This window comes from Carettochelys insculpta, chromosome 1 (genome assembly GCF_033958435.1).
Source record: "Carettochelys insculpta isolate YL-2023 chromosome 1, ASM3395843v1, whole genome shotgun sequence".
NCBI lineage: Eukaryota > Metazoa > Chordata > Testudines > Carettochelyidae > Carettochelys > Carettochelys insculpta.
This window is the reverse complement of record NC_134137.1, coordinates 243,961,343-243,983,087: the sequence shown is the minus strand read 5'-3', so window position 1 is coordinate 243,983,087 and position 21,745 is coordinate 243,961,343. Positions and strand designations below refer to the sequence as shown.

Sequence of the window (21,745 nt, the reverse complement as noted above, 5' to 3'; positions counted from 1 at the left end):
GAGCTGGCCAGAGCTCTGGGCCCCTTTGAAAAGTTAGGCTTGGGGGGCAGTTACCCCCTTTGTGCTCCCCTTCCCCTGGGCGGTAGGACTGCTACTTTGCCTTCCCTCCAAGAATCTTTCAGCACTCTATAAATGCTACTGAATTAAATTACACAACATCCTTGTCTTAGGTCAGGCTTATCTTCGTTTTAGGATTAAGAATTGTGGCACAGGCAGTAAAAGGCCTCCAATATATTCACTGATTTTATGCTATAAACTATGGACTTATTTCACAGAATTTAAATGGTTACATAGTTAAATGGTTCCATCAGACATCTTGTTAGATATGAATTAAATCTGCAACATTATGGGCAGCAAATAAGAGGCCTGCTGAGAACATTTTAAGATTCAGTCCCAGAGGTTCTTACACAGGCAGTTTGTGAAAGAGAAGGAATTAGATTCCCATAGTCCTTGAATCCTAGTCCTGTATTTTAAAACCATTCTTATTTTGCTGTAAAATTGTAAATCAAGGAATTGAACAGTTGGAACCGGAAGAGTGAAGTTGACATTAAAAAGGAAGTGTATTATTATGCACTGTTCAACCAAAACTACAAACTTTGGTTATACAGCATTCACCAAGTACATATTGGAATGAAAATGAAGTTTGTGATAAACTTCTGTACCTTACCCCAGTTATATGCAACACAGTGGAAGACACAAACATTGAGTGAATCAAAAATGGGATTCAGCTTTTTGGCCAGACAAGCTCTCTTCTTCCCAGAGTGTGATGTAAACACCAAGAGATTAGACAAGAAGATCACACACTTGGGCAGTTCCGTAGGCGAAGCACAATGTACACTCCAAGTATTCCTTGCATCCCTTCATTCTCTACCGTAAGCAATGTGGATTCGCTCTCCCTATCCATCCCCTTCCTTTTCAGGGTCTCCCTGATAACCCCACGTACTCCCCCCCATTGCAAGGCTACATTTGGCCCCCCTCCTGTCCCCTTCCCCTTCTCTGTATATCCCCCCCTCATTCCTTTAGCATGTGACAGGAGCTCTGTGCCCCTCATTTCTCCCTCCCCCATTCCGTTCCCACCCATGTTCTTCCACTGCCAGATGCTCTGTGTGCCTGGTACTTTCCCCTCCGCTAGGGGTTCTCTTGTGTGCCCTCCTACCCACTCTCATTTCTTTTCTTTCTGTCTGGGAAATAAGTAATTCAGGGTGCCCACATTTCACACACTATTGGAAGGAAGGGCAGAGCTGAGAAGGGAATATTGTTATGCTGGGTGGCTGCCATCACACATTTCTTTGATGCGTAGTCAATTATCACATTTCAGAGAGACAGAGAAACGTCATGGAGTAGAGTGGTAGACCTGGCTTCCCTCCACCATATTATGATCTTATTATGCTGCTCCGTCAGGTTAGGACAATCCATTTACCATCAGTAACGTTGATTATTAGTGATAACTAATAACATGGGTTGTGAGTGTAAAATAACAAAGGATCATCACATTAGCAATGGTAGCAGATGTTAAAATGGGTGAACGTAAGGGACCAATTACTTCTGCAGACCCTGTGATGGGTGCCCACCCCACACAAGGCAGAGCAGGTCAAATTAGGTTAATTAACCAGAGAGGCTGTACCTGGGGCAGAGTCAGGGCTTGAAATTCTGATTGAACATGGCACCCCACTGAGAAGAAACAGCTGGTGCTAGCAGGAAGCCAGGAAGTTGGCAGCACAAGGGTATTGCAGTGAGGGCATCTGTAGCTGCTGTCTGGATGTTGGAGGAGTAAGTCTGGCAGCCCACCCATCCATGGAGAGAGGAGAATCCTCCAGGGACCCAAGCCCTGAAGGCGGGGTTTATCGAGGAGCCTGAGAGAGGTGAGGTATGAAGTGACAGGGAAATGGCAGCAAGGCAGCAGACCCCCTCACTGCAATACCCTTGTGCTGCCAACTTCCTGGCTTCCTGCTAGCACCAGCTGTTTCTTCTCAGCAGGGTGCCATGTTCAATCAGAATTTCAAGCAGACCTTGGCTGGTAGTTAGAGGATCACTGCGCTAGAAGCCAATGTAGAGGATGGCCCTGGATTCCCCCACCAGCCACTGGGTGTGATCGGGGCAGTTAAGGGGAAACTGCTGTTTTGGAAGGGGAGGGCTGTAGTGACCTGGCAGGAGGCAAAGCTATGAAGATAGAGCACCCGAGTCACAGAGGGAGGCTACAGGGCATCTGAATGAGCAACAGGTGGGGGTGGAGGGCCTGTACAGAGCTAATCTCCAGGGTCTCCATGAAGAGGAGTGCTAGTGGTGAGAGTACCCTGCGACAGGCCGCAGTGCTGTGTAGAGTGAACTTGGCACATGGGTCCATAGGCTTGGTCCTTTACTTCTGTAAAGGAGGCACACCTGCCAGCCCATCTGCTGAACCATCATGAGCAGAATGCTGGAGCTGCAGTGACATACCCCTGCATGCCACTGAGTCTAATGGCAGGTCTAAACGGCACTGGGAGGCATAGGCCAGCTCAGACTGCTTTGATTGAGCTAGCACCAAAAAACAGCGTAGTTGTGACATTGCAAGTGATGGCACGAGCCAACTCCTCAAGTCCTTACCCACAGTCTCGGCTAGGTTAGTACTCAGGTCACCAGTCCGTACCCCTATAACCATACTGCTATCTTTAGAGCAGCAGCCAGTGTGTGCTCTTCAAATTACACTGCCAGTACCAGTAGAGCCAGACCATTTGGCGAAAAGCTTGTTTACATAGGGGCATAAGCATCATTCACTTTGGAAGAGAATTAAGTGAAACTGAATGAAAGCAACTTTAGTTTTAGCATAAAAACATTGGTGCTGAGTTTAATTTTTCTGAGCGTCCCCATGAGGATGAGCCCAAAGTGAAAAGAACCCCTTTCAGAGGCATCTTCCGCTACAGGCAGAGCTGTGGTGCAGACACGTATCAGTATAATTATGTCACATAGAGGTGTGTGAAATCCATGCCCCGAGCGACATAGCGTGCCAGTCTACCCCTGGACACAAACAGCACTATACCAATGGGAGACCTACTCCCATCAACATAGCTCATGCTTGTTGGGGAGGTGGATTAACTATGCTGATGGAAGAAGCTCTCCTGCCAGCAAAGAAGTGGTTTCACCAAAGGGCTATGGCAGTGCAGCTGTGCTGCTCCAGTGCTGTACATTAAGCTAAGCGCTGCATAAAACTTGCTGTAAACATTTCACTACATTTGTAACGAATTCTGTGAGATGCTGAGCCCTCTCAGTTCCTCTGAACTGGGATGGGCACCGAAGACTAGGCGTGCTGATGGGGTGGGAGGCAACTGCTCCAAGGGCTGTTGATTCCAAAAGGCCCAGGGCTCCTGGATGCCACTGGTACTGTGGCAACAGTGGCAGCTAGAGCTCAAGCCCTTTAAATCACTGTTGGACCCCTGCATGGCACACTCCGGGCAGTGCTGAAAGGCTGGCAGGGGAAGGCTAGCCCCAACGGCACCCCTCCCACCTGCAGAGTTCGGAGGATACTCCACACCTTACAAGAGTAGACCTTTTTGTTAAAACCTTTAAACAATGGTTAGAAATGTGGTTGATTGGAACCAATAGAATGGGAACCTGTCAGTTGACGGGGAAATTAAAAAATCTCTACAGTCTCAAAATTCCCAGAGAGACCAGCTTTAACTTTCTTCTGGATGCTTTTTAAAGAGTGTCTCATAATTTAAAACTGCTCTCCCTGATGGTAACCACACATCAAGGCCTGAGGGAGCCACACCACAAATTCTTGTACTTGTCTTCCACTGCTGACAGCATAATGCACAGAGTCACAGCTGTAGTGTGAACATCTTAGGTTGCAAACAAGTCACACATTAGCTTATGGACATCTTAAAACATCCCGATCATCTCCAGGACATCTGGGTATGAAATTCCCAGGTTCATCGCACTCTCTGGCTATTCACTGAAGGCTACATGTGAAAAAAGGAGGAAAGGGGCCGGGAACTGCATTGCACATTCTACAGCCATCTGTTAGATTTCTTCAGTGAAGTCCTGCTAAAATCTTCTGGCTCTGCTTGGGTCAGCATTTTTTTCTTGGTAATGAGCTGTGAGTTTTCAGATTCTAGTCATTCTGGCAATCCCATTAAAAAGAAAGGCCAAAACTTTCAATACAGTTCTCTAAGCTAAGATCAACAATAAGTGCAAAAGCAGGCTCTGTGTACCCTCCCCACTTGAAGTTGATCTGGTCTAGCCTAATCTCTAATGGGAATTGCATTAGAAACTTAAAGGACAATGTTATGGCGTGGAATGGTTTCTAAACTTATAAATGATTTATGTTCATTTTTACATAAAATTGTAAATGGTTTGTATAAAAATGTGAGTTGTTTGAACTAGAATCGCCCTACCAGCATTCGTTCTATTTTAATTAGACATCAGTTAGTTTAGTTTTCTGATGTATGTCCTCATAAAACATTTCCATTTTTCCATGTCACAGCATTGTATTACATTAATTCTGTACTCATAGAGAAATTGCATAGGTCTTTCTGTAATAACAGCTGTACTTTGAGCTATTAATCTTGGCCTTACTGAAGGCAAAAGAAACTTTGCCACTGACTTTGATGGGGCCAGGTTTTCCTGGGGGAGGATGAGGGTAATTTGTGAGACAATAAATCTGATTATGCTGTGTATTGTAAGCAACACTATGCCCTACTCCTTATCTGAATGAGATCTAAGTGACTGAGCCTAGACGTTCTGCCTGCTTTCTCCAATGCCCACCAGAATGGACTGCACCTCACCACTCTGGAGTGCAGGTGATTTCAAAAAGTTCAATGGAATAGGTTTTTTTATGTCAAAAAGGCTCTTTTGCTGACATTAGGGCCATTCACAGGAAAGCATCAACTTCAATTACATTTTTGACAGAATAACTAGCGGGGAAATGCTAAATCAAACCATCAAGGCTCTACAGTCAGCCCTGTACTCCTCATTGTTTCAAGGAGTAAGGGAGGTCGACAGGAGAGTTTCTCTCATTGACCTCCTGCTGTTGGGACAGCCAGAAAAATCAAACTAGGCTATGTGGATTCCAGCTATGTAGTTGTCATAGATGCAATTGCCTTAGATCAACTTTTTGGTCTAGTGTTGACCTGGCCCCATTCTTATTAGACAATACAAAGAGCAGCTGCCCATTCTTTGGGGGGGTATCCTCTGGCCTTTTCCACTATAGCTGACAAAATCTGCCCTGCTCACTTCATCCTGCTCTACACAACCCAGACACAGAATGGGGAAGAGGAGTTGTGTAACTGACAACAGAACTTTGAAGCCAAAATCTACTGCCTCCTCCATGCTGGTTGACTGATCCGCTTTGTACCTGGGACTCACTTCCTCACACCCACAACATGAAATTTAAATTTTCTGTCACTGTGTGCCAAGGGCTGGGTAACCCATCTCCTGCCTGCCTCTCCACTCTCATCACTCCTCCTTACCCTATTTGCTCAGTCCAAGTCACACCACTACGCACTGCCTTTGAACTTTCTTCCGAGTTCTCCCATGTGCTTGGAAAACCTTCGTCTGCTCCTCTGGCTGAGGGTTCACAACCCTTCTGAAACTTCTTTTCTTCCAAAAGAGCTGCAAGTCCTGGTGTCCCTACCAAAGAATAACAGTAGAACTGACAAGGGGCGTGTCAAATAGAATGCTTCTGTAATCTCCGTGTGTGTGTGTGTGTCATCTGCTTAGGCTGTAAGTAGCATGGACCATACCCTCTTGCCTGTCTGAGTTGACCCTAATGTGCTCTGCCCCCTGTATAATTACACACATTATGTTATAAGAATATCATTAAGATTACAAAGTCAAGCACTCAAGTTAGGAAATGTCAGGCTGGATCTTGCCAGTGGAATCCTAATTTGGTCCCTCTGTGCATCTGCATTATGATACAACCTTTAATCAGACATCAGGCCTGCTGAGAGGGCGAGTGGGGGCCAAGGGGGCAGTTGCGGGGTTCTGAGGAAGCATAGGAGGAGTCCTACCCTAAGTGCTGCTCCTTCTGCCATTGGCACCACCCCTTCTGGGGGCAGGGAGCCAACGCCCCCTCCCACCTTGCCTCCAGGTCCACAGTTGCTGTTGGCCCCGCTGTCACACACTGACATACCGCTTTCTCACTGGGCCCTTGCTTTAGTCAGTCAGTCAGTCATAAATATCAACAAAGGAATCTTCAAAATATCCCTGTACAGTGTGAGGAAAAGCAGTCTGAGTACACGTAACATGGTGCCTATTAACTTCTGTTGCAGCTAGGAGTGCACAGCAACCAGATCCTAGCATCTCAAGTCAGGCACCTAGAGAATGAGGACCAGTTGAGAGAAGTTAAGTTAAAGAGACTTGACCAACATCATGCAGGAGCTGTGTGACAGGGACAGGAACCATTTCTTCAGCAGAGCATTCAACTACCTTAACAGTGAACCTGGCCTGTGTCTTCCTTCTGTCTCTGTCACCATTCTCCTGTCAAATTCTACAGCAAATGAAGCAGGTCCTACAGTCTCCACACTCATTCACAATACATCCCAAATACATTCCCAGAGACGGGCCATTCCATGCACAGAAAGAGTCAGGGAACCTGTGGGAAAACAAACATATAATTAAAGACTTTCTGTGTTACAATGTTGGGGTCTCTTTAGCCAATAGTTTATACTTGCCAGTGTTTGCCAATTCCTGGAAATATTTATTTATGGGTGAATGCAAAAAAACTACAAAATCAAAACCTAGGTTAACAGGACTAATACGAGTGCTTGCATATAACCTACCTTACAGCAGAAAGCAGGGTAGCTTTTGGCAATGTTTTCAGAGGGAAGAAACCTTAGTCATAAACCTATTGCTATGAACATCATGAGAACACCATTGTAAAAAAAAAATCTGAAAAACTGCCCCCCCTCCCCACCTCCCACAGTGCATTATTAAGCTTCCTGTCCACAGTCTTATGCTTCTCTTCAGCATCTACTGCCATAATATAACTGCATATGAGCTCATATAGAGGCCGGGTGTACGATATATCTCTACAAGAGCTACAAAAGCTTATTTATGCAGTAAGTGACTTGAGCCAAAAACCTTAAGCCAATGGAAGGATTCCTATTGAAACTGGACTGGGCCATCAGAGACTGCAAATATGAAGAAAAGTAAATAGTTATGCTAACAGTGTACATAGCTAGCATGTTTCTGCATTTTTGTTGTTGTTTGAGGCTGAAAAATAGCTTTTCCCCTGCCACCCATTATCTGGTTCTGAATCACACAGAGAGGTGGTAATCCCATGTTTGGAACTTCATAGTTTGTGTAAATGATTACAATAATGCAGATGTGTAATGGGGTCAAATTAAGGTTTGCAGGCATCCTCACTCGGGTATCATCTAACTGCTGTCTGCTTGCTTAACTTTGTACACTTAATAGCATTCTTTTACTGGAGTTTTAATGTCTAGGGTTTTGCGGGGGGGGACATAATATTGGCACCCACAGGGCTCTCAAGCAGCACTGGAAACTTTAGTTCAGCTGAACTGATGTCTGCTACCTCAGCTGAAGCAATAACTGAGAGAGTAGTAGGGTGTCAGCTGCTGATGGACCAGTACTAGAGGGGGTGAGGCACACACTTGGCCAGTGGGTTCCACAGAGAATTGGTGGCAGCAAAGGCTGAAATCCAGAAATCGTGGGTTCCAGGCTAGGAGCTGGCATGGTGTGTACCCTAGCAGAAAGCCTTGCTACCCAGCCTGACCCCCACGAGATTTCAAGTGCCAGGCTTGAGTTGGCAGGGACTGGTGCAAGGAAGGAAGTGGTCGGGGAACATGTTGAGGTATCCCACTTAGCAAGTAAAATTTTGGGCTAGGGCATGAGGGGAGGGGGTGCACCTCCCAACAGCTACTGCAAGCCACCTACATGAATCAGGAAAGGTCAGCGCTCCTGCCCATGAGGTTGGTGTGGAAGCAAGTTCATGCTCTGCTTCCACTGGCACCACCACCTGCTGCATAGTGTGGTTTGCTGCAGAGCAAGCAGTGTGAGCTAGGAGTCAGAGCAGCATCGCTCTCCTGCAGCACAGTGGCTGGTAATCATAGAATACAAGACCAATGCTCAAACCACTTAGCTATCCCACCCCCCCAATGGCAGGACACACATTGCTGCTGCACCCAATGGTCAAGGGGTGGTGCTGGCAGCACAGACTTGAGTCCACATCAGATTATGTCTGAAAATGACCCTCTTTCCCATCTGGGACGGTCAGGTTTTCGGATGGCTGGGGTAGAGTCAGACTCTAAAATTAGGTGTGAGCAGATCCTTTCTCTGGTAGACACAGACTCTTCAGAACAATCATGATCCTTCCACCCTGTTCCAATCCTAGTCCTACCTCTTCCCCACCCCTGGCTCTTCATCCCAGGCCACTCACCTCATCTAGCCAGTCCCAGTCTTTGCTCCTCATTGCAGTGTTTATTGCCCAGCAAGTCCTAGTGGCTCTCCTCTGTTCTCTCACCCTGTCTTCTAGGTCAGCCAGCCTTCATGCATCTGGCTCCTTGCCCTAATCCAGTTGCTGTGACCCTCCACCCACATTTTCCATCCCCTCTTATTCTTGTTCCCAGTTTCATCACCATGGGCCCTTGTCCATGTTAAATGTCTAGCACCATGCCTGGTTCTCCTTATGTCTTTGCCGAGCAAGTCCCAGCCTTCCTCCTGCACTGAATCCTCATCATATGACAAGTATCGGGGTAGCCATGTTAGTTTGGATCTGCAAAAGCAACGAGGGGTCCTGTGGCACCTTATAGACTAATAGAAATGTATGAGCCAAAGTTTTCGTGGGCAAAGACCCACTTCATCAGACCTGCATTTGATGAAGTGGGTCTTTGCCCACGAAAGCTTATGCTCGTGCATTTCTACTAGTCTGTAAGGTGCCACAGGCCCCCTCGTTCCTCATCAGGTGAGTTTACCTTCCCATTCATAACTTGTTCCAACCCCCTGCACTGGTTCCTACCCTCTTTCAATAGCCAGTTCCAGTCTCTCCAATTTCCCCCTGCCCAAATCAGTGGCTCTTAGGCCTTCTCATTTTCCTTCCTGTTTCTGTTCCAGTCTCCCTTCTCAAGCAATCTCTCTCAGTAACTTTCCCTGCTCCCAGACTCCTTCTGCAGTTAGCTCACCTCCCACCCAACCTCTACACCCAGTTTCCCTCTGCCTCCCCACTAAAAACCTCCATTTCCGGTCTCTCCAAAAGGTTTTTTCAGTCCCAATTTCCCCACTTGTCCCCTAGTCCCCCAGATTCAGCTCTTCCCCTGTATGCTTTTAAATCAGGCAACTTCCTTATTTATGTTGCAGAAGTCATCGAGAACATGAGCAAGAGTCCTCTTGCTCTCAGTTCATTTTCCATCACCATCACGGCCTGAACCAGCCCAGCAAAATAACTGCAGGCCTAGTTCTGCTCAGCCCTGGGTTGGAACATGTAAAGTGCAGAGGAAATCCCTGGAGAACTTAGCTACTAAGAAGCTAAGACATTCTATTGAGCAAGTGGGAACTGATCTAGTCGAAAGATTTATAAATTGGCCGTGTTTGGGTGGATTTTCATGGAGGCTGCAAAAGGCACTTGCCTGACTCAGCATCCACATGCTGCCAAACTTGAAGTTCTTGTTCCAAAGCATGAAGGCACGAGATGTGTTCAAAGAAAAGGTCATCAAAATAGTTTTACTGTGAGCAAGACTACTTATTTTTTGTTAACCTTATTCTTTGAAAAGCGGAACAGTTTTGGCTGAAATTTGCCTGTGGCTGAAGGGGTTTTGTTTGTTTGACAAACACCTGGCATGAAACATCTCAGCCCAAATAGATGAAGTCTGACAAAGATATAAACAACAGAGAACAGGGTCAGAAAATGGGAAGGGTCAGTCTTAATAAATACTACCAGCCCCGTCTATACTTATTTGCCTTTGGCATCCATAGACAAGCTTGCTGACAGCAATTCCAAGCCATAGGGCAGAACAGTCAATAACCCCCCACCCCCCCCCACCCGCTCATCCTTGGAAAGGGCTGAGGTATATGATACTACTTTTTATCCAGTTGATAAACATTACTACCCACTATGCATATCGCTTGGTCTCGTTACAGCATTAGCATAAAACTGTGAGAGCCAAAACATCAGATGTAGCATTTTTTGTTTGGTTTGAATTATATAATGAAATAAATACCTCAGGGAATGAAATTATTATATAAAACACTTAAAGATGCACAAAAGTCAGACAATGCCTCAAGTATCAAGTAGGCTAATTAAACATCCTAACTGTGATTCCTATGCATTCTAAAGACAAAAGAAAAATGATACATGAGGTAACTGAATATGACCAACCAAGGTAAAATATACAGTACTTGCAGCACTGGTGCTGTGGGACAACAATGCACAGAGCAATTAGATGGCAGGCACGGGGGGCCATACCCATCAGGAGATCTCCAAAGAGATGGCTGGGGCAAAAGCAGAAGGAAAACCCACACCTTGTTCCCTGGCTGAGTGGTGGCAGTGCCCCCTCGTTCTGCACTCGTGTCAGCAGCTCTTCAGACCGTGCTAGAGGCAGCGAAGGGGGAGGCTATCCTGATTGCCTCTCAGCAAACTTAGGGTGGCTCAATTGGGAGGCTGCAAGCACTGCGGTTACCAGGCTGTGCCAGACTACTGGGGTGAAGCAGCACTCTGGCAAACTGCTGTTCAATCTGCATATCCACTAGTGTGATATGTGCCAACAATGCCCCTCTGCCAGGTACGTTGGAGAAAACAGACAGTCTCTGCACCAAAAGATGAATGGACATGAATCTGGCATCAGGAACTGGAATATCTATAAACCTGCAGGGGAAAACTTTAACCTCCCTGGACATTCAATAATGGATTTCAAAGTAGCCAGTCTTCTACAGAAGGATTTTACCACATGATTACAGAGGGAGACATCTGAATTGGAATTCGATTGCACATTTGACACATTTAAATTAGGCCGAAACAGAGAACTCAACTATCTTAGGCATTACAAGGGCAATTTCCCCTCCTTTGATACTCGCAGGAATAGGATGCATCCAGCTTCATTTACTTGTCCTAGTACTGACCAGTAACACTGCTGACTTTTTTCATCCTTCTTCGGCCCTCCACCTCCCTCCGTGCTGTCTAAACCCTGGATTCGAATTGTCTGCTCCAATCATCTGAAGAAGTGGGTCTTACCTACGAAAGCTCATGACCTAATAAATCAAAAAAGCAGTCCAGTAGCACTTCAAAGACTAACAAAATAATTTATTAGGTGGTGAGCTTTCATGGGACAGACCCACTTCCACATTGTCTGCTCCAGTCATCTGAAGAAGTGGATCTGTCCCACGAAAGCTCACCACCTAATAAATTATTTTGTTAGTCTTTAAAGTGCTACTGGACTGCTTTTTTGTTTTGATAGTATGTAGACTAATGCCGCTATCTCTCTGTTATGACCTAATAAATGTCTTTAAGGTGGTACAACACTGCTTATTATGTGTCTACATCACAGTGAGGGTCAATGCTCTCAACACAGCAGAAAGAAAACAAATGTATTTTAATCTTAATTTTTCTTTAGAAAGAGTCCCCACTAGAATGGCTACAGCTGACTCTAACACTGATGCACTGTGGGTAGCCATCCCAAAGCTCCTGCCATCCATCTGAATTCACGGTTAGGCTCCCAATGCCTGATTGAACAAAAACATTGTTGATGGTGGTTCTGGACACATGTCATCAGCCTCCTCTGACATGCTTACCTCCTACGCACTCCCTGCTGGAGCTTGTTTGCGACCCTGGACTTTCATGGCCAGCTGTGCTGCGGGGCTACAATTACCAAACAGGAAATGACATTTAAAAGTACCCAGGGTTCTTTGTCTGTGGCGGACAGCGCCGCAGAGTTGAATGTTCTGATTAGAACAGTTGCGCTAGGGCATTATGATACACCTCCTGGAGTCCAAGAGCATCAAACTGAGCAGCACCACGTCTGCACTACCCCAGATTCCAACCCAGAAGGTAGAATTTAGCGCTACTTCCCTAATCAAGAAGTCAATTTTAAAAGCCATTAAGGTCAGCAGAAAGGACTTCATGGTGTAGACACATTCATTATAAAATCAGCCTAATGCAGCTAACTTCAAACTAACCTCATATTGTATACCAGGCCTCATATAGTCACTGGAGCTGGGATGGGAACCTGTGTTCCCTAGGAGCGTGCACTCACTACTAAACTACTTTGTCATTCTTACTTGTTCTTTATCTCTCTGGCCCAAAGACTATCCAAGTAGTTTTCTACAAAGCAGAACAGATTCAACAGGAGAACGTGAGAGCCCACCAGAGAATACCCCATTGCTCCATGGTTAAGGCACTCATTTGCAGGTGCAAGCCCTGTTTTCAAGTCCCTGATCCAGCTAAGGTGGATGGAGATTTGAAGAAGGGTCATCCACGTCTTGGGTGAGTGCTTTAATCACTGGGCCGGTGGCTATACGATGGAATGCCTCTTCCTGTTTTTTGTGTGAAACAGGAGGAGGGAATTTAGAGTTTTAGGAGCCCACCACATGTTAGCTATGAACAAGGAACTGGGTATCAAGAGAGAAGTAGCTTGCACACTGGCACAAATGTAGGTGTCCAGGGGATTTTATTAGTGAGAATTTAGGAGAATTTAGGCTCTTACAGGTTTATGTGGCAGCTGAGCCAGGTTTTCAGGCTCCATATTTTAGCTACAGGCACCTCACTAGTGGCTCAGACTAGAGCCCCTAGATAATGTAGATGCCAGTGTCTCTTTTGAAAAGTGGCCTAAGCTGTCAAAGTGACTTAGGCTTTGAAGTGATCAATGGAACAACATATAATCAACCTTAAAAATCCGGGTTGCATTCCTACTGATTTTCAACAGGCCTTCTGCTCCTAAGTATCTGAGGCACTTTGCAATGTTCTGCCCTTGTTCACAAACCACATTAAAATAATCATTTGATCGTGATTTAATCATGATGGCTTATGGATTACAGTTAATGTACAGATTCCACTAAAATTCAGACCTATATGGGCAAGCAGGTTAAAAGGCAGCCTAATTGTAACTAGGATCCCAAACATGACAAGTTTTTGTACTGCAGTTAGGGCCTGAGGCTCTTAGCAAAGGGTTGGCAGAAGGAGGGTAGTTGTGTTTTCCTGTCAGGTTCCAGGCTGATGTAATCAAGTATGAACAATAAAACCTTCCCCCCTCAAGCAGCCCAAATGAATGATTAGAATGCAAATAAATGCTTTTGTGTGTGTAAAATCCAGTCTCTGAATCTGCTGAAAGTGCGCAGCAGTTTACATATTAGTGTATGTTTGTAATTAACACTTGAAGAGGGAGTAACACGCAGTGCACTTAGAATCAGCACAATTAACTAAAAATGCTTTTTTTTATTTTTCTCAGTGTAAACATCTCAACTGGAAGTAAATAGTTTCTGCTCTCATAGAAGATTACTGTTGTGAACTCTAGACTATTGTGAACAATGGCCGCTTAATTGTCATAAAACGATGACAAATTTTTTCAGAGCATCTCACTTTTGTAGATGGTGGAACTGTTAAGCATGTAATATAGCTTACTACACTCCAGAGGCCAAGGTGTTTCAGCCTAATCTCCATCTTCACACTCCATCCCAGATAGGGTCTTCTCTCTCACACACCCTTCCCCCATCTCACACATACTGTCTTTCTGATGCATGCTTTATGCAGATCTGTCTCTTCCGTCTGTTGGAAAGCTACTTCCTGAGCTTGTGAATGACTGCTGGATAATAAGGTGCGGAATAACTGCACCAAGATTGTTTTGGGGGTTGTTTTGTTTGGTGTGGCATGGTTTCGTTAGCTATTAGGTTACAATGCCTTCTATTGAGATTGCTCATACAGTAGAGCTGGTCAAAACAATCAGTATAATATTATTGGAGATACACATCTCTTAGAACTGGAAGGGACCTCAGGAGGTCATCTAGTCAAGTCCCCCACCCTCTTGGCGGGGCCAAGCACCATCCCTGGCATCTATTTGCCCTAATCCCTAAGTGGCCTCATCAAGGATTGAGCTCACAATAATGAGCTTAGTAGGTTCATGCTCAAACCACTGCGCTATATTGACAATCTTTTTAGCAAAATTTCACATTTGCATTTGTTTTCCTTAACACCCTGTTTTTGCCATAGTGTACAGTACCATGAAGGACATTCTGAAAGTGTTTTTTTTTTTTAAATATTTTCTTTTTAATTTTTGCAACTCTGTAACGCTTCAAAATTTATCCAGGTTTTGAAAAAAATTAGAGTGGCAGAGTTAGATTGAGTTTCAGCCTTTTGCCACTTCATAACTTCTCCAAAATTGAGACTGTTTTGAAAGCTTAAACAGTGGCAAAAATTACAAATTACAAAATAATTCCCATTCCCTGGGAATGCAACTATCACATTTAGAGGCAGAAAGAGGAAAGACACAAGCATTCAAAATTTTATTTTCATAACAAATTGGAAAATCTGAAGGGGGGAAGGAAATGAAACTGACTTCATTTTTTTCTGTGAAAAATTGTCTTTTCAAGTTTTGAATGAACAGTGGTGAAAGAATAGCCTCAGTAGGTGGTAATATAGCTGCACTATGCACTTCTCTGCTATTTCTTAAGAGGCAGCTATGGTATGTTCAACAGCCACATACAAGGCGTGAAACAGTGTTTGCCAAGATTAAATTAAGATATATTTTTAAGGGAAAAATTAGAATATACTTGGTATGGTGCAGTCATGACTGCACAATGGTAATATCTTTTTCTCCCAGTGTGGATCTGCTATATATGTTCTTAAAACACTTTCCTTAATGTATAATAACTAATACTAGCTAAAATCCTAGTGAAGAAACTACAGCTTGTAGCTTTCCCATGTGGCAACTCATCACAGTAAACACTGTGGGGAACCTGCAGTTTACCTTGACCAGTCTGTGTAAAAACTAAATACTGACTTGTGTTCACTAGGATTTTACTACATTTCACCACAAGGTACAAACACACCTTTCACCCCGTTCTCTCCCAGTGACAGCAAGGCCATATTTTACTCTTTATCCTTGTGCCAATTAGCACTCCTTGCAATACAGCATGTCACAAGGGATTGTTGTAACTTTTCCCATCTAGTGATGGTAAGAAGTGTTAGCTGTCCAATTATATCTAAAGAATATTTTGTTCCTGCTAATGTAAAGTAACACTTAGGAAACTGGCACTCCTCAGCACCTTAAAGACTACCAATTTTATTTATGAGGTAATGAGCTTTCGTGGGTAAGATCCAGTTCATCAGATTGGATAACCGGCTATTTTTACACCACTAAAACTGCATATTTAGAGGGGTTGACAGCAGGTCATGCTTTCTAGTTCTGGAAATTGAGACAAGCTGTCCAGCAATGGGGAGATGATGCAAAATAACTCCAATTCTAATATGCCTCAGCCCCATTTCCCAATGGTTCCATCAGGTCAGAAGCTCACAGCAGTGAGATAAGTCAATTGCAAATGCACATCTGTGGGAATCTGCAAGAGGACCAGTGGGAAGTGGACAAGGGAACTGGCAAAAGGTGAAAATGTTGATCTCAGTGAGTGAAATGGCATCAATATATGAGGAGGGTTGGGGAACCCTTTAGAAAGATCATAAATTAATGCTCCTCGGTGTAACTTACACTTGAGGTTTAACAAGTACAGAGAAAGCTCTCTTTTATATTCAAATTCAACACATTAACATGCGGTTTGACCCGGGATGGGAATTTCCTAGCTCATTATAGAGGCTCTTTTGCATACTTGGCTTTATCTAATTCTTGACTCCCTCCCCACCCGCCGCCGCGCCTTCAGCCCCTCTGCTCTCTGATTTGCTCAGCTTCATAATATTTTTCTGATTCGTCAACCTCGAGTACTGTTTTGGTTCTCTGTGCCTTAAATATTGAGTCTGTTCTGGTATGGCTATGGTCTGAAGAAGTGGGTCTGTCCCACGAAAGCACATCACCTAATAAATTATTTTGTTAGCCTTTAAAGTGCTACTGGACTGCTTTTTTGTTTTGAGGGTTAATGTGGACAAGATTAGACACAAAGTGAGCTCTATAGGGCTGTACATGAGTGCAGCAGTCTGCAGGGTCATGGCCTAAAACAGCATGTGGTTGTTTATGAAAAGTACAGAGATGTCACAGGTCTGTTCCTAAATGTAACTGTAAACAGGAGGTAAAAGTAAGTAGAAAATCTTCAGAAATGCCACCTAACTTCAGTGAAACAGAATTCTTTACTGTAAAGAACCTCATTTTGTCCCCTTATCTTTTCTTCTCTGTTATGTTTCTCTGGCTGCAGAGGTATAGATGAAATGAATTGCACAGAAGCTGCCTCTCGTATCAAATAAAAGAAGCTATTGTAAGAGAAAAAGCAATGGCTAGGTAAGTGTACAGAGACATCTACTGGCTGAAGGAGAAATTATGTTCACAGCTCTTAGTTTGGAGAACTGGTTTTGTTAGTCTTTAAAGTGCTACTTTACTGCTTTTTTTGTTTTGATAAGTCTTGGTGCATGTGTTATAACAATATGGGGAGGGTGAGACAGTAAATTTGGGGGCGGGGGAGGCTCATGGATGTGCCACAGCAAGTTTGGGGCCCTTTGGTTCACATCAGAGTATACCAAGGATGAATTTGGCTCAGTTTGGGATTTCATTGAAGATCCCAGGCCTTTCAAAATTATTTATAAAGCCCTCAACATCATGATACTCAAGTATTCCAAAATTAAAATACAAACATAATTCATGAAGCATACTAATAGACATAACATTAAAAAGCCAAATGTGAATTACAAGCATTTTTAAATAGCTACACATTGCCTCTTTTCCTTCTTACAACCTTGTTCTGGGCCTCAGATTTGTTGGAGTTGTACAGATCCTTTAGTACTGCCATCTTTTCACTTGCTTCTTAGCCCAGCTGAAGGTGGCTATGTCTACACTACAATGATCCTTCAAAAAAGGTTCTTCTGGAAGATCTCTTCCAAAAAAACTTCTTTCAGAAGAGTGCGTCCACACACAAAAAAGCAGGTCAAAAAATTGATCTGCTCTTTCAACAGAGAATGTCCACACAGCCTCTGCTCCTTTGAAAGAAAGGCCAGGGATTGAATGATCCGGAGCCATGAAGGCTGCTCTTAAGAAAAAAGGCCTCTGAGATGTCTATACTATTTGTTTCTGGAAGGATCTTTTGGAAAAAGGCACTCTTCTTCGACTGGGAGAAGAAGAGGGCCGCCGGAAAAAGTGCTGCATTCTTCCGACTTAACATCCAAAGAACACGTTTTGGATGTAGATGCTGCGTGGGATTTTTCAAAAGAGCCCTGGCTTCTTAAAAAAAATCACTAGCGTAGACATAGGCGGAAAGTTGATGTAGCATAACTAATTTAAAACAAGCTTCTGCACTTCCTATGGGTCTCACTGTATGTCATCTCACTCACACCCCCAGATGTCTGTGCCTTTTCTCTCATGTACATTATTCTATTCACTGAAGGTTTCTTCCTGCTCCACCCCCAACATATTCATTTAATTCGGTCCCCACTTTAAAGGCACTTGTACGTCTATTGCTTCTCGAGGGGTTTTTGTTTTTCTGGTAACTAAAGAAATATTTAAGTTGGTCTGTGCATTTTAAACCAAAGGAGTGTAACATCTGACCAGTCATGGAGGAGCTGTGTGGTTACTAGGCCCGTGAGGAGAATTTGCAGTCAGCCAGAACACTGCTCTCTCTCCCTCTCTCTCAATCCCCAATGCTCTTGTTCTATCCTCTGAAGTTTCTCCTCAGCTGATTTATGATGCCTTCTGGTCCCCCTAAATGGAATCATAGTCCCTTGTATTACGTGGTGCCTTCTCTGTTATTCTTAGTACATGCTGTAGATTTATGATGGTTTTTAAGCCAAGCAGTATGTGAAAAAACATGATCTCGGGCGGAAAAACTCTAGCAAGGACCAGAAGCCATTCAGGTGGTGGAGCTTAAATTGTGAGGTGATCTAGGCTCTCCTGTTGTTTAGTTCTTACAGCTTTTCAGACTCGAGCGGGCATCAGCTGTTTTAACCTAACCAATGGGCAGAAGTGGCATCCCCATTCTTTTGTAAGTTACGCTTTTCCATGGGTGGATATTCTTTTTTATGGCTTAACATTTGTAAATTAACTCACACGTGGAATATTATATAATTATTATGTATATAATCCCACAAGGTGCCTGGCACTCTGCAGTATAGAGAACCACTAATTTCACAGCCCAGAAGTGTTTATAATCGAAGGGCTATATTATGTCTTTAAGGCAAGGCCTTGAGGAAGGGCTGGTGCATTGGGAAAGGACCTCCCAGGGCGCTCTGGAAGGGGCAAGGGAATAATTTTTGACCCCATTTTAAGGGGCACAGCACAGAGATCTGTTGGCTGATGCATACAGTGATGGAGCTCCAGTCTGCTTACACTCCCCAGCCACTTATTCCTGTGGGAAAGAACATTAGCTGCACCCCTGCTTTGCCATGCGTGCTGTGAAGCCCAGTCTGGCTAACGGTATGTGGCTGTGTAAATAAGGAATCCTTATTTCTCTGTGTGGTGACATTAACTCTAACCACAGTCTAGTCCCAAATTCGAAGGAGAACAAGCAAGAGACAACTCTAAATGGAGGGGAAGGGAGAGAAAGAAGACAATATAATTATGTTCAGCTGGGTGGCAATGTGCATGACCAGAGAACCTTTACTATGTATTTATAAATGTTTGCAGCTACAGCTTATAAACCACCTTCAAGGAGATATAAAGCAAGGGACATGTTTAACAAGTAGAGTGAGGCTCTGGGTGAACAAAGGGAGGTCCCTGCCTTGAGTCAATTGCAGGGTTAGGGCCTGCATTAAATATTATCTGGGGCAGGTGGAAGGAAGAAGTTTAACAGAAAATAAGCTGCATGCAGAGTATGATTGCCAGCACCTCACACACACAAAGAATGAAAAATTCCTAAATCCTCGCCTGTAATTAACACTGACCCCAATCCTGTGCTCATTCTTAGCTTTACTGGTGGGAAGCTCATGCCTCAGTTTTTTGCACATTCACCTTTGAAGTCTGCAGTAGATGCCTTTGGAAGTACAGTTGGTGTTTACTGTTCATCTGCTTTGCAAAATTGCCCCAATATGGGAGCACATAGGTATGAAATGTGTGTTTTGTACAGTAAGCCCTCGAGATACATGCAGTCGACAGGCGCGTATCTCACATTAGCGCAATTGGAGGGGGACCCCGGAAGCTCCAGCCAGAGGCAGCAGCTGCTGCTGCACAGAGGAGGGGGAGGAGATCCCCTTGTCAAAAGGGAACAGAATCTTCCCCTGAGCGCTGTTGCTGGGTGTGGAGGCTGGGGAGCCCTCCTCCTCCCCCCAGCGATGGCACTCGGGGGAAGAGCTGGCTGTGCCAGCTCTGTTCCCTTTTGACAGAGGGCTCTCCTGCCCCACACCTGCGTGGCAGTGATCTGCTGCCTCTTGCTGAGCAGGGGGAGCTTTGCTTCACTAGCCAGCAGCCTTTTAATGGGGGAATCACTGTTAACAAGGGCCCCCACGAGCTCCCCGTCCCTGCCCCAGCAAGGGTGCACTGAGGGCACCCCAGGCCAGCTGCGATCCCCCTTTCCAATGAGATCGCCTCCTCCATCCCCTGCCCCAGCAGCAGTGGCTGTTGCAGCTGAGCTGGCTCACAGCCAGGCAGCTAGCAACCTTTTAACACATGGATCCCTGCTAACAAGGGGATCCCCACCCCTACTCCACTTCCCCAGCAGCAGCACCCCAAGGCAGAGCGGGCTGAGCAAAGTGCTCCACTGGCGCTCTTCCCCCTTCACAGAGGGGTCCTCTGCTCCCGGCTGTGGCAGCGGTTGCTGGTGCTGAGCTGTTGGCCCCGCCCCCTCACTTGCACAAATTTCGAGTTATGCCTGGTTTTCCAGGACCGTAACTCTCGTGCAGATTGAGGATCTATTGTACTTAATGAGACAAACACCCATTTAAATAGCACATTGTAAACAAATGTCTTTTACCGATGATATTAGTAGAAACTGAGATTAATATAAAGGAAAGATTTTTAAATAAACTATTTATGTCCTTTGTTTATTACTAATAACTACCAGGGTAAAAACCTTACACACACCTGTTCCTTTACAGTTGCTCTTTGGGTTTGTTTACTTGGTCAATGAGAAAGTAGGGAGTAGTGGAACTCTCTGAATTGGGTGTGCCCAGCCCTAATATCGTATGTAATTCAGTTCCAAAAAGATTTTACAGTTCTGGGCTACGTCTACACATGCACGCTACATTGAAATAGCTTATTTTGATGTAGCGATATCGAAATAGTCTATTTCGATGAATAACGTCTACACGTCCTCCAGGGCTGGCAACGTCGACGTTCAACTTCGACGTTGAGCAGCACCATATCGAAATAGGCGCTGCGAGGGAACGTCTACATGCCAAAGTAGCACACATCGAAATAAGGGTGCCAGGAACAGCTGCAGACAGAGTCACAGGGCAGACTCAACAGCAAGCCGCTCCCTTAAAGGGCCCCTCCCAGACACAGTTGCACTAAACAACACAAGATCCACAGAGCCGACAACTGGTTGCAGACCCTGTGCATGCAGCATGGATCCCCAGCTGCAGCAGCAGCAGCCAGAAGCCCTGGTCTAAGGGCTGCTGCACACAGTGACCATAGAGCCCCTCAGGGGCTGGAGAGAGAGCGTCTCTCAACCCCTCAGCTGATGGCCGCCATGGCGGACCCCGCTATTTCGATGTTGCGGGACGTGGATCGTCTACACGTGCCCTACTTCGACGTTCAAGTTCGAAGTAGGGCGCTATTCCCATCCCCTCATGGGGTTAGCGACTTCGATGTCTCGCCGCCTAATGTCGATTTCAACTTCGAAATAGCGCCCAACACGTGTAGCCGTGACGGGCGCTATTTCGAAGTTGGCGCCGCTACTTTGAAGTAGCGTGCACATGTAGACGCGGCCCTACAGTGCAGCAATCTTTTTAACCACTTTATATATGGGTCTGAGTGATTAGACTGTGTGGGAGGGGGTGGGGTGCAATATATCAAAATTAAAGGCAGCTATTGGGCTGGAGCAATGAGGAAGCTCTTCTGTACTACAGATTATAAAGTGCAATGCCTTCAACCTGAGCTGTGGTTTGGTGGCTAAATGATTCACTCTCATTTGCTTACCACATGCACTCAGTCAGGCGTTACTTCTGCACCCCTTTTTCCAGACCCCACGCTCCCATCCCCAGCCCATTCCTGCACCCTCCCTCGTGCCCCGAACCCTCACTCCCCATCCCCAGCTTGCGCCTGCACTCCCCTTCCAGACCCTCACCCCTACCCCACTCCAACACCACCTTCTAGACCCCATGCCCCATACCTGGCTGGCTCCTGCACCCTATCTCCCACCCAGAATCTGCACCCCAACCTCACTCTTGCACCCTACTTCCTACCCAAATCCCATATCCCTGCCTCAGCCCACTCCCCAGCCGCCCGCTCTCAAGCACTGAATCTCTTATTTTTGACCCCACACCAGAGCCTAGGGAGGCCCCACTAAATCTACTAGCTCTGGTCTTCCTAGACCTTGGGGAGGAGCTTGAGTGTTGTGAGGTGAGTGTCTTTTATTTCTGCTTCTCTGTTGGGGGCCGTGTATGAGTGGTTTTTGTTTGTTTGTTTGCTCCTCTCTTGAATGTAGCCCCCAGTGGATTTTTCTGTGGGTGAGTGGCCCCCAACCTGAAAATGATTCCCCATCCCTATTTGCAAATCATTTCTGAATTGTCTACAAGGTCTTGGTT

At 45.2% G+C, this 21,745-nt stretch overlaps 1 long non-coding RNA gene across 3 annotated transcripts in view; it reads left to right on the top strand.

The window, feature by feature from the left end:
• LOC142018008 (uncharacterized) overlaps positions 1-21,745 on the top strand; it is a 216,459-nt gene that overhangs the window by 171,326 nt on the left and 23,388 nt on the right. For all 3 annotated transcript variants that reach the window (XR_012646652.1, XR_012646653.1, XR_012646649.1), the window contains one exon: positions 16,276-16,358. This is a non-coding gene — a long non-coding RNA (uncharacterized LOC142018008). The remainder of the gene's footprint in view (positions 1-16,275; positions 16,359-21,745) is intronic.